The 14,200-nt window shown below is 31.0% G+C and overlaps 1 long non-coding RNA gene across 1 annotated transcript; it reads left to right on the top strand.

Moving 5' to 3' along the window:
• Nucleotides 1–11,799: 11,799 nt before the first annotated feature.
• LOC139906047 (uncharacterized) lies at nt 11,800–12,754 on the top strand. Its single transcript, XR_011781242.1, has 3 exons — nt 11,800–11,953; nt 12,007–12,146; nt 12,209–12,754. It is a non-coding gene; the product is annotated as an uncharacterized lncRNA (long non-coding RNA).
• Nucleotides 12,755–14,200: the final 1,446 nt, after the last annotated feature.

The following is a 14,200-nucleotide window of genomic DNA, read 5'->3' as shown; positions in this document are numbered from 1 at the left end:
TGTGCTATTCCTCTCAAGAGTTTAGGTTCTAGAGGCTTCCATCAAAAAGGAGTGGACCAAGCTTGAGTCTGACTACATAATCATGGTCTGCAAGGTCTAGTATTTAGGTAATTATTAGAGATCAGGAGTCAAATGTAGGATAAAAGTTGTATCGAGCACTATTTCCAAATGATTTTGTAATATAAATGTCCACACAAAACATCTTGTTTAAATTTTACTCTTAACAAATTACATTTGTACCACTAGAAATTATCAACCCAGTATAAATAGATATACATATACTAATTAATATTTTTGTTAAAGCAAAAATGAAAATGATAGCCCTTACAATTTGAAAAATGTTCTGTAGGGGAGCACCTTAGCTCTCCTTTTGTTTCATTAAATCAGCTACTATCAGCCCTGACAAGGTAGGTGTGGAAGAAGGAAATAAACCAGGAGTTTGGTGAGAATTACTCCAATGTCAATCTTTATTTCTACTTTGACTCCAAGTAGGATTTACACTCCTAACTCTGTAACCTATTCTCAAGGTTACTCTCCGTCATTTATGAGCACAAACGAATGTTGAATCAAGTTTTAATGAAAGTGAATGAAGTAAGAAAGGAAGCTCACTAAACAAGAGTTAAATGATAATTAAAGTCTTGAGAAAAATAAACTTTATTCTTCAGATTACCAATTCCAAAAACGTACTACCTATTTACATCACTTGAAATTTTAAGGTGGTAAAAATTTACTCTTCTTAATTTGTAAAATTTGCTCATATATTTTAATTTCGTGTAACCGACGTTTTTAATTTTTTAACTTAAGAAAACAACACATTTGTTGAATATAAATTTTCGTCTTTTTTGTTACAGAATAGAAACGAATGGGACTTTTATCGTGTTATCAAAGTGATAGATTTTGTTATAAAAATACTTTACAGAATACAAAAAGTTTTTTTTAAACCGGTAAGTTTTTCTTTTTGATGGAAAAACATATTTTTGATCAAAATTTATTTATACTTTATACTGAAACCATTTCGGACCAAAAGGAAGTAAGACAGATTACGAAAAATTCTATTTTAATGAAAGTATGTGTATGTATAATTAGGAAATTTTAAACCCATAATAGCTCGTTTTTTGGTTCCTGTAATACATATAACTATATATAGTCTAATAAATATCTAATTTGGGATTTTTATAAATACTAACTATAAAAGAATATCTATATCAGGCATTGATGCAATAATCGGGAAACCCTGTTCTTACTAATTTTGTCTTACAACACCCACTTTCTTTTATATTAATAAATATATACTCTTATTCTCAAAATTATTCATACCCTAGTTGTTTTTTTGTGATCGAACTAATGCACTTTTGTCAAGTTTTTTTTAATGAATAATATGTTATCAAGAAGTGAATGAATGGCAATGATACACCATTCAATGAATTTTTGATTTCAGTAGTATTTTATTGATGGATAACTAAAAAATATTATGTTCATAGTTAGTCAAACCCCAAACATCTTATGAGTTTTAATAGTCAATAGTATAGCCTTTGTTTTTATGACAGCTTCTAGACGATTTTTGTACGATTCCACAAGCTTCCTGAATGTGTCCAGTGGAATGTTGGCCCACTCTTCCTTGGCAAAATCCTCAAGCTGGGTTAGGAAACTCGGTTTCCTAGACAATCCTCTTGTCTTCAAGTCTCACCACAAGTTCTCCATAGTATTCATCTCTAGACTTTGACTCAGCCATTCTGGAATGTTGATATTGTTCTCCTTGAACTATTTCTTCGTTACCCTATCATTTTGTTTTGGGTCATTATCCTGCTGGTAAGTCCAGTTGTGGCAAAGCTTGAGTTTCTCATCTGACTCCTTCAAGTTTTATTAAGGATCTAGATGCAATCCTCCTTCTTTTGGATTCCTTGGACCTTGACAAGGTTCCCTTGGCCACCGGAAGTGAAGCATCCCATAGCATTATGCTACCACACCCATGCTTCATGGTGGGGACAGTGTTCTTTGGCTTGTATGCTTCTTCTTTCTTCCTCCAGACCTACTTAACATTAAGGGGTATCACAGGGACCCAAAACTAAACTATTGAATTTTTTTAAATTGTAAAGTAAGACTTAAATCAAACTTGTCCAGGTAAATGGTTTAAAAGAGAGGCTTATTTAACAACTGTTGATTTGGTTTTGTCAATATGGGAGCAATATAGCATTCCTAAAAATACTTTGTTGCTGGTATAATTCGAAAAAATAGACGAAAAAAGTTGACAGGATCTCTAAAAATGGGTTGAAAACTGATAATTCTTTGGGCGAAAAGTTCGTTAATGAATGCGGGGAAATGTTTGATATTGCTTCATGTCAATGCTATGATAATAAAATTCCAAGACATAAATACAAATGTCAAAAAACAGGGTGGGGATGTTAGGACCTATTGATTGTGTTACTACAAGAAAGAATTTGGATACTGCCTGCAGTAGAGAATGTCAAATTGAGTGTAAAAATAACAAAGAGAAATGGCTAATTGACCAAAATTCTTATAATAAGTCCTTTACAAATTTTTCAGATGTGGAAGATTTCCTTATGCCTGAAAATTCTGATGCGAACTTAGACTTTGAAAAAGAGTTTGTGAAGCAATTCAAAAAAATCTGACCATATTAAGGGGAGCTACCCTAATCTTGCAATAATGACAGACAGATTTTGGTTGTCAGATACAGCAGTAGCTGCAATATATATCTCTTTTTTAGAAGATTAGTAATTAATTGCTTCTTCAAATATACTAGATAGGTAAAAAGTTAAAGTGGAAATACAGAAGTACCGAAAAGTTCATGCAAAATCTTCAAAAGAAGAATCAATGAAAATCAAATTCATTGGTTTTAATGGCAAGATCGACCTTACCAAAATGATTAAAAGCGTTGAATATCAAGAGAGAAGCAATGGCTGCTTCCCACCAAAAAATATTTTTTCATAGAAAAAGAGGACCATATAGTCATTATTAAAGGTACTCTAACATGAAATTGTTTTAATGTTTATTCGTATAAAATATATAGGAGGGGGAATTGTAACTTTCAAAAACTAAAAAATTTAAATTAATAACAATAAACTTTCTTATTATTTATTGAAATTTAAAATTATACAAACAAATTAATATTGGTCTTTCCCCCATTTAAGAACACCAACATGAATTCATTGACATTGTTTCACCAAGAAGTGGGAAAGTGAAGGATTAAGCTAGAGAAATACTATTGGCTCTACAAGATCATGAAATGTAGGAATTCGGTCTGCCACTTTCCCTCCAAATACCTCTTCAATGTTTGGTGTGTCAACTTCACATGAATGAATTAACATTCAAGGAGGCATTCAAACAAATTGATAGTGGGCAAAAAAGACATAGTATTTATAGGGGCTTAATTGAAACATCAATAAATGAATATTTACAAAAAATGTTAGTCGTCAATTTCAGGACTGTTGTAGGAAAAGTTTATAAAATGAATAAAGATAGTTTGGCAGATTTAAGTAATGACCAACGCTACCTTTACGACATTGTTTTGGCAATTCAGTCTGGGAAAATTCCTCTTGGTGCCCACTTACTTCTTAAATCACCAGGAACCTTGCGCGGAGCTATATGGAATACCAAAGCTAATCGTATTTTGCAATATTATATATCTAATAAAAAACCTTACAAAAACCTCTTAAAGTTGGTACCATTTATCTTAAACTATTACGCTCCAATGTGGCTTTCAATTAAATGGCAACCGAATTGCTATGATGGTTCCAAGTATTTTCAGCTAGCAATTTCAATATCAAGAGGTATTGATCAAGGTCTGGTCCCTATCGTACAAAACATTTTATCCGAAAATTATTTTTTGCTCATCATGAAATTATATTCTTAGCAGCCTTCATAGATAAAATTCAAAAGTTCGTAAATTTGCATTGAACAAAGTCATGAATGCAAAATTCCATATGATGCCCATAGGAAATTCATAATTCCTAATAAAATAAAATATGAATCAGATCATTTCGTGGATATGATTAATTGATAGTAATTTCAGATATTCCAATCTTACAATACTGGTAAGATATAGAACAAATAAAAGCAAATATTAAGACTATAAAATTAGAGAAATATCCATGTCATTCCCAATCTATAGAACGGGCAGTGAAACTAGTTTAAACGGCTTCCTGTACGATGAACGAATATAACCAAAAACATGGATACATTTTGTCAACTTTAAATTCAAGAGATAAACTAAGGAAATTAAAAATTAAGTGGCTGTAATAAGTTTGATATATTTTTCATATAATAAGTTTAAAAATAGTATTAAGCAATGATTAAAGATAATTATCCACATTATTATATAATAACTTATATATAATAGATAAAATAGGACATTGACAGAATTTTCTCATATTCATATGTAATTTTTATCTTTTTCTAAATCCGGGGACGTGCAACGTTTATCTCGCTATAGAATGCAACTTTAGCAAAAATTACTGATCGTGCAATATCATTTTTTAAGCACATAAAGCTTTTTATAAATAAGAAAAAAGAAATTATAAAATAATTTTTTTTTACGTCATACAGAAAACTTTCCGGACAATAAGGGCGTGGGGTAAATTTTTTCGTCTCATCGGACTACAAGACAGTTAACCAAGAACTGGGATCTTGCTTCATATAACATTTTGCACTGGCCAGGTGAGCGTCTACACGTTTTTTCCTGAACAGCAGTGTCTTCCGCGGCATACATCCATCAAAACTGTTTTGAAATGGCCTTGTAAACTTTTCCTTCATTGATAGCATTAATAAAATTTGGTCATTTTAAGAAATTTTTGACTTGAACTTCATGAAAAAAGCTTCAAATTGCGATATTTCTTCGCTCAAACGCCTTTATACGTCCTGAAAGTGCTATATTTGATGATTAAAACATGAATGTCTAATTAAATACACGAAATTTGGAGTTTTTTCGGAAAATTTTGTCATTTTAATCCATTTTGGACTTGAATTTCATGAAAAAGCTTCAAATTGCAATATTTCTTTGCTCAAATGCCTTTATACGTCCTCAAAGTGCTATATTTGATCATTAAAAGATGAATTTCTAATTAAATACACGAAATTTAGAGTTTTGTGGAAAATTTGGTTATTTTAAGCCATTTTTGACTTAAATTTCATGAAAAAAACTTCAAATTGCGATATTTCTTTGCTCAAACGCCTTTTTACGTCCTGAAAGTGCAATGTTTCATGATTAAAAGATGAATTTCTATCCATTATCTTAACCATGATGTCCAACAACTGAGTGCGACGAGACGAATATTACCCTATGTATACTCTTCTGAAAAGATGCTATTTTTTGTTTTGTTTAAAATTTGATCATTAAAAGATGTATATATTCTATTAATATTTCTTAAAAGAACTTAAGACAAAAATCAACACGTTTGACACATTTTCATTGCCATTACTGTTACGGGTAAGAATAATTTTGAGCAGAGCGTTTTTATGTTATCCATAAATAAAATACAAATGAAATCAAAAGTTCCTTGATTTGTGTATTGGTGTCATTATTTGACTTCTTGTTACAACTAATTTATAAACAGACTTGATCAAAATGTATTAGTTTCATAAGAAAAATTAAAAATTAACAGGTGTATGAATAATTTTGAGGACAATTGTATACAGATCGAATATTACTATTCAAAAATACTATTTTGTAATAATTTATAAGACAAGTTCTCAATAAAGCTGTCTTTGCGAATGACTGGGAATTTACATTATAATGAAATCATTATTAATAAATTTAGGCCAACATCATCAAACCTCAATTTGTAAAAATTATATTTACCCCGCAGTTAGTGAACTGGGTAAAAAAGAAACCCCAAAAATATAACATATTTAATTATATGATAAACAATGGGTTTTGAGATGTATATAACGTGATTCAAATCATCCAAGAGATGTCACGTCACAATAGGGCCCGAAAATACTGAATACATATATCATAAATCTAATATATTCATCAAGACAGTATAAAAACTATTTAATTACTGATTGCTATGCAGTAGAATTGTAATAAATTTTATTATTTGCACAATTATTAATAATTATATCATACAAAAAATAGATTTATCATTATTATCCTTAACAATAAAATGCACTGCATAATTATTTATTTAGATGTAAATGAAAATTTAAATTAAAATAAGATCATTTTTGAGAATAATTGAATCTTTTCATATTTAAATCTAATTAAAATGTCTTGTCAATAGTCACGTATGAAGTGTTATGTATCACTTTTGTTTTTATTTACTTTCATTAAGTTGACGATCTTTTGAATCATTAATTTACCACTAATTCTTAGTTGTACTGATTTTTTATTATTCTATGAGTACGTACTTATTTTACCATTTAGTCTCTTAGAAATATTAAGAGAGTGAATGATTGTAACCTCCCTATGGAGTAGTCATTATTGATAACTCTTTCTCTGATCTCGCTCTCCGCCCGTGTCTGTAGTATTGTAGGAACAATACATAAAGTTTTCTTATTTAGCCAATATTCATTTTCAACTATTTTGAAAAAAAAAACTTAACTATTCAATAGGAAGTAAATAGTAATCGCTTAAACAGTTATTGCAATTAGAAATAAAACAAAAGTTATCCATAATTTGATTTATTATGGATAAATATTATTCTGATTGGACAATAATGGAACTCAAGCGAGAATTCGTTGTACGAGGTGCTAGGACATTGGAGAAAAATACTTTTGATTGAGCATCTCCAATCATTTGATAAAAATGATAATTTTGGAGGCTGAGTAATCTAGATTCCTAGTCTGATTCCGATGCCAAATTGTGAAAATTCATTTGAATTAAAGACAATTAATGAATCTGACAAATCGTTTGACGAAGGGCCACATTAAGCATGTTTACAAATATTACAAAAGATATAGAAGGTTTTCTGAGTGGAAGCTTTGTTAAATTATAGTTCAAACTTTCAGCTATCAAATGAGATATTCTTACAGTTCCAGGATTTTTTCTTTTTCCTCTGAAAAAAACCGTTGTCACCGTTAAAAAATGAAAATTCAAGGTCTAGAGATAAAAAATACATTGTAAAAATTGTTCAGCATTATCCTTCGAATTAAATTAAAATCATTTATCTATATCTTCAACAACAAAAAATTAAAAAAAACCCATTAATATTAAAATATCAATAACAATAAAAAAATTAATAGCCTTTTTCTGATGGCCCTGATTATGATACAAAAAAGAAGAATTCTACTATTCAAATTTTGTGATATTTTTGCTGTTAGCCACTGTAAGTAATTACTGCCTATGTAAATGCCATTCACTGTAGTTTTTCTTTTTTTCAATCATGAGTATGACGCTTCATCGAGCGGTATAATTTTTTTAACAAACACCCTATTGGACAATTACAACAAATTAATCAATTAAATTATATATCATTTTCTATACTAATTTATTCATTTTGAAGTCGTATATATAAATTAAAATGCTACAAAACCATGAATTCATTTCATAGTAGACAAAGAAATATTTTGCTTTTAAATTAATCTTAAAAACATGAATTTGGTATTTTAACAAGTTTTATTATTCATATAGCAAAATCCTTTAATCACTTAATGCGAGTTTCGGAAAATAACATTAGTACCTCTCAGTGTAAATGAGGTGACGTGTATTTTATAAAGTAATTGCTAAAATACTACTTTTTTTATGAGTTTACCGTTGTACACCTTACATTTTTGACTTTTAAACTAAACAGTTAATTCAATTCACTAAATCAAATTAAAAATAGCTATATTTACAAGTAAAACCTAAGTAAGGCATTATTAAGATAAATAAAAAATTGTATATAATCTGATGAATTGTTTTAAAAACATATTTAAAAGTATTGCAATAAAATTTTAATTCAAAGGAATAAAAACCATTTTAATAGATCTCGGAGTGTATAATATCCATGCTCACTAGCATAAGGTTATTGTAATTAAATATTGTAAAGGAACATTAAAGTTGATTAAGAAGGATTTTTTTTTTCAAACCTACATATGATTAATATATTATATTTATAATTAAAATGTGCGTATATATTACAATCGGGTTAGAAAGGGTTAAAGAACAAAAAAGTTTCCCACAAGTTTTATCACCTATCATGCTTTTGTTAATCATATGTGAAGCGTAAAAAAAACACAATTGTGAACAAAAATCCAGAAAAAGATTATTTTGTATACTGTCGTGTCGTGTAAAAGCAAGTGCTCTGTGCAAAAAAATTAAAGAAATTTTTTTTACTCCAGATTTGGTGACAAAATTGTACTGTAAGTGGCCAAATACTTCTTTTTAATAGATTGGGTTCTTTAGAGGATGTCAGATCCCGTGGGGAGTTCCTTCCCCCTTTCAATTAGCTATATTTTGCGTGTTTTGTCAAAATCTGCCTGTCTTATCCAGCAGTCGGTACACTACATCAGGTTGAAAATTCTAGCAAGCCCGATTATGTGATGGTCTTACCTTGTATTTCTATTAACCTTGCAAAATGTTAAATTTTTAAGATTTAATAAGGAAAGTTGATAAGAAAACTCCAAACCAGTATTGTTTATCATAATGCAGAAACTGCAATATAAAATTTGGGCTTCCCAACTTACAAACTGTTGCAAATAAGTTCCAAAATAAGTCTAGGAAAAGCTTTTATAAGACAAAGTAGCCCCTGTAACATTGTAATAAAATTTAAGGGCATTTCATTGCCTTTTCAGTATGTTCAGGCAACAACAGGTCAAAAGTTCATAGTGGATATAAGGGGCATCCAAAATGCTCTGGAAAAGGGCCGCGGTAAGATTTTTTTGTATCGGAGCTCTGCGCTGTGTTGGGAAAATCATAATACCACCCATAGAGAATGCAATAGCTCTTTTCGTGTCATACTTGAGGCAATTTGGTTTCGTGTGTTCCGAAACGAATAAAGAGTAACTTAATGAAAATCCTGGTCTGAAGGGCCTCGGTAAAGTTCTTGAGTTCGGCTCAGTTGATTTTGAAGTGGAGAGCAAAGACTCGAAATTATCTACCCTCCTTCCAGTAAAGGGGTAGGCTTCCCTTCAATCAGGCGAAAAAACAATGCTACAACTGTTTCAGATTTAACCATACTCTCTGTAACTGTTATAGGGAGAGAGTTAAACTCAGCAATTACCACACGTTACTTTTTGATATGTTAGATGGTAGGGGCAAAACAGACAGGAATATAAAATCCTACGCTCAAGTGGCGAAGGCGGTTGTCCTTCTTAGGATTCTGTCGCAATCTGAAACGAGGGAAGAAATATTCAACCAAGAGTCACTAGTAGACGTAATAAGTTGTAAATCTTTCAAGAGATCCAGGTCACCTGACTCTAATTCCATATTTTTATCTAACGAAAATAATGAACAAAAAACATCGAAACTCTCCCTGCAGAATGCTGAAGAAGTATCTCTAGTAAAAGTTCATCTTCCGGACCCCTCTTCTAACAATGATTTAGAAACCCCTACGAAGGACCTGACTCACTTTATGGAACAAGAGGCCGATGGAATTTTCGTCGATAACGTAGAAGAAGTCCCTCTGGGATTAACTCATCTTCAGGATCTTTCTTGCAAGAATGATTTATACATCCCTTAGTATGATCAAACCTATACTCCAGGACAAAATATACCCTATCCCTAACTCTAGGGTGGACATAAAGAGACATTATCCAACTCCAAGTTGTTCAGTGTCCCCCTTTCCATCAAGGAAGGTAACCTAAGCTGGTTCAAGGGATGTTGACTAATATCGCTCCATGACAGATGTTTTAATGAACCCTTTGAGACAATAATAGGATAAACTTAGAAATAACTCAAACCATCGAGAAGAGTCTCCACATCAGGCATAGATAAGGGTACGGATAGAAAAACCAACCAACTGAAATTAATTTTTTTTTTATAGTTTTTAATATTTATTATGTCTAGTCTATTGACCTATGACATAAACTTAATTACAACAATTAAAATAGCCAAAAAGTTTTTCAGTTATTTAAAAGTCATTTTAACAGATACAAGAATTAATTATATTATAAGCATATCCTTCCCCAATCACATGGATTCTTCTATGCTAAAGCTTTTAGAGTGCTGTCCCATCCAGCCATAGGCATTATAATATTAATAAAACTTTCTCTAAACCCACAGCAGTTGGCCTCTGATTCTGATTAAAAGGATATTTTCAAATGAATTTTTTATGGCAATGAACATTAAAAACAGGTTCCTGAAAGATACTGGACGTTTGTTTTCTGAACAGATTGCTATGGGTCCGTTGAAACTATTAAAGACAGTAAAAAAATGGGGACATTATTGGAAAGAAATAAAATCATCTTAGAACTGTGTAAGAACGTATGTAGTTCTTTCCCTAATGCGAAATTATGAATGCACTAACTTTAATGCCAGGACCAATAGTAGGGACGAGTTCCTCAATGAATATAATATTACCTGTGTTCGTCACCCTCGGGTCCAGAGGGAAGTAAACATTAAAAAATACATATTGAGTTTGAGAGCCAGTAAGACATTCCTTGCAACAAAATGTGATGTGATTAAATAGTTTAGTCTCTGTTTAGTCTATGTACATAGCTTTAGAGAGTTGACAAAATAAAGATATCCGTATAGGCTTGAGGAAGGGATAGGAACACAAGGGCCCAACACAAATCGTAGAGAGAAGATTGATGAAACTTGGACTCAATATGAAGCTTGACCCATTATAAATTATGAGGAATCTGTTCACAAACTCACACCAAAAATGGTTGCAGTATTGAATTGCCAAACCCCCTCTATATATACAAACAAATCAAATATTAGTGTCGAGGAGTGCTGCTGGCATTAGTGTAAATCGAAGCAGTAGTCGTCTTTTAATCTTCCCTGTTACTCCCCAAACATACTCCGACTTATTCGTATGTTAGAATGTATGATTCTTGGAGCTTATAATGTGGTGCTGAGCCTCTCTGACTATTTTATTGCAATTTCACCCAAATACAACACTACTTTTAAATTTTAATTTTTAATTGCAAAAATCCAAAGAATTATATATGTAGTGAAGATTGGTGAAAGAAGAATACCGATACGCTAGATGCTCTCGTGTCCAAGCAGATAGACATACTAAAAAAACTTCGAGGATTCGGGGTTCTCCTCGAATAACTACGTTTCGTTAAGACCTTTTAACTAATAATTCGAAGGTTATCTCAACTCTTGTTTTTCGACCGGCTCCCTTTTCCTCTTTTCTTTTGTCTTCTTCATCATGTTAACTTATGCATAAGGGTGATAATTTTGGTAGGAATAGAAAAGCGTGCGAGGAGAAAAGAAGAATTACTTATGGCATCATTGATTAAATAATATACATCTTCTTCTATCAATCATGAATGTTATCATTCCCGCCTTTATTATTCAATATTAATATAATATGAGATGGTGATAGTCGATAGAGAACTGAATAAAATCCCCAAAATGACGTCGCCTTCTGTCTGGATTTATGAAAATGGAAGCCCAGGAATTTGGAAAATACTTACCGGATGAGAAACAGATGGTTTGTCGGATTTGTCGATATAAATGTGCCTTTAGTCCCCTGTCTAGAACTACACGCCACTGATTATCCTCATCGTATATCAAGAGTATGGATATTAATCTATAAAATCAATTTGACGATGAATACATCAAGTCAGACTTTAACTTTGATCTCACAACGATGCTTATTGCATGTAATATAACATTATCCATTGCTAATCATCTACGTTCAAAAAATTTATGGAGAAATACAAGGGTAAGCATATCCCTTCCGAAGAACCATCATTAAATTAATGGAGGATGTTGGTACTGATGTCATATATAGAAATACATATAAAAATGTTGTGAGTCATCCACAGCAAATGACGATCAAGTTATCAGTAAAAAGTATTTACGAATATCGAAATGGAACTCTGAATTTTGTGCTATCTCACAGTAAGTATACAATTTTTTTTTAAATCTAACCATAAAATATGATTCTATTTTAGCTAAACATATCAAGAATTATGATACACAACTCAGTAAAGGGCAAAAACAACTGCTTAAATGGTCACAACAACGGGGGTAGTAGCTTTGGATGGTTTGCAACTAGTTTGTCTGAGACTACTTACTTCCCTTTAAGACTTGGGTATGATAATTAGTTTTTCCCATATTACATAGTCAATAAATATTCCTTTTTTATCACTAAAGGCTTAGCTATGGTTGATCGGCTCCAAGAAATGGTGTTCAGAAAACTCATAAAAGGCAAAAACAACTGTTTAAAGGGTCACAACAACGAGGGTAGTTACATTGGGTGTTGCATTATAATTAACAATTGTGTATATCCATCATGATAATAGTATGTTGTTATATAAGCATACCTAAATAACGGGGAAAATCTTTTTTGATGCTCTTAATAGGGAGTAATATCGCCGGACATTACTACATAATTAGCTTTTGCTCTAAATCTTTAAGATGGATTTATCTGTTACATTTTTTTTATTAGTATATTTATTGTCTAATTTTATGATTTTGACATTTACTTTATTATTAATAATTAGTTAGATCTCATCGGTAGAGATATATCTATCCTGTGCACAATTGTATATAGCAACTTCCACATGAAGAAGAGGGGTGATTATCTTTTGATTAAACTCCACGTCTCGCTTGTGTATTGCAACCTAAAGTTATGACATATTTAACTGAATTCCGATGTTAAAACAAGGAAAAATTATCTGGATCAATCTATTATTTCAATATTCTGTATTTATAATTTATTATTATTAATAGTTATATGATTTTAATTGTTTAATTTTGTATATTTAACTTAAATGTTTAATGGTTTATTTTTTAGTATGTAGATTATATTTAATTAAAGCCTTCTTTTTTAAACTTTGAGCTTAAAATATATTTCAAATACACTACTTTGTCGTTTCATTAGCTATTATTCTGAGAATAAGGTTCATAATGAATTACAATTTCATGGAGTGTGACGTTTTCAAATTTACTGTAACGGATAAAAAACGTCGAAGTCAATTATACGTAGTATATCTTCATTAAACATTTTGCTAATAAATACATTCGTTATACCCTCAAAAATCATTATAAAGCAGGCAGATGATAATCACATCAGTATTTTAAACAATGATACCATATGTCTTTTTTCCCCCTCCTCCTTGCACGCGTTTTTCTCTACAATATTATCAACTATACTTATGCATAAGGTTGATAATTTTGGTAAGAATACAAAAGCGCGCGAGGAGAAGGGAAGAAATACTTATGCCATCAGTAATTAAATAATATTCATCTTCTTCTATCAATAACGTTATCATTCCCACCTTTATTATCCATATTAATATAATATTAGATGCTAATATTCAATAAAGAACTGAATAAAATGCCTAAAATAACGTCACCTTCTGTCTGGATTTATGAAAATGGAGGCCCAGGAATTTGGAAAATACTTACCGGATGAGAACCAGATGGTTCGTCGGATTTGTCGATATAAATGCGCCTTTAGTCTCCTGTCTAGAATTACACGCCACTCATTATCCTCATTTCATATCATTTGGATATTCATCTACTATAATATTAAGTTAACGAGAATACATCAAGTCAGACTTTAACTTTGATCTTACAAAGATGCTTATTGTATGTAATATAACTTTATTCATTGCTAATCATCCTACGTTCAAAAAATTTATGGAGAAATACACCAGTAGATTCTTCCCTTCCGAGAAACCATAATTAATTAATGGAGGATGTTGGCAATGCTGTAATTTATAGAAATACCCCCATTTTTAATTGTGAAGTTAAGATAATGTTCAGCATGTTTCGAGTCATCCACACCAAATTACGAAATGGAACTCTGAATTTTGTACCATCTTAGAGTAAGTATTCATATTTTTATAAATCTAATGATAAAATATGATTCTATGTTATCTAAAATTATCAAGAATTATGGTACACAACTCATTAAATGGCAAAAACAAGTGCTTAAATGGTCACAACAACGAGGGTAGTAGCTTTGGATGGTTTGCAAATAGTTTGTCTGACACTAGTTTCTTCACTTCAAGACTTGTGTATGATCATTAGATTTTCCAATATTACATAGTCAATAAATATTACATTTTTATCACTTAAGGATTAGGTTTGGTTGATAGACTGTTCAAAAAGGTGTTCAAAAAACTCATAAAAAAAAAA

The sequence above is a fragment of the Lepeophtheirus salmonis genome, chromosome 7, assembly GCF_016086655.4.
Source record: "Lepeophtheirus salmonis chromosome 7, UVic_Lsal_1.4, whole genome shotgun sequence".
Classification (NCBI taxonomy): Eukaryota; Metazoa; Arthropoda; class Copepoda; order Siphonostomatoida; family Caligidae; genus Lepeophtheirus; species Lepeophtheirus salmonis.
This window is presented reverse-complemented; position numbering and strand designations above follow the sequence as displayed.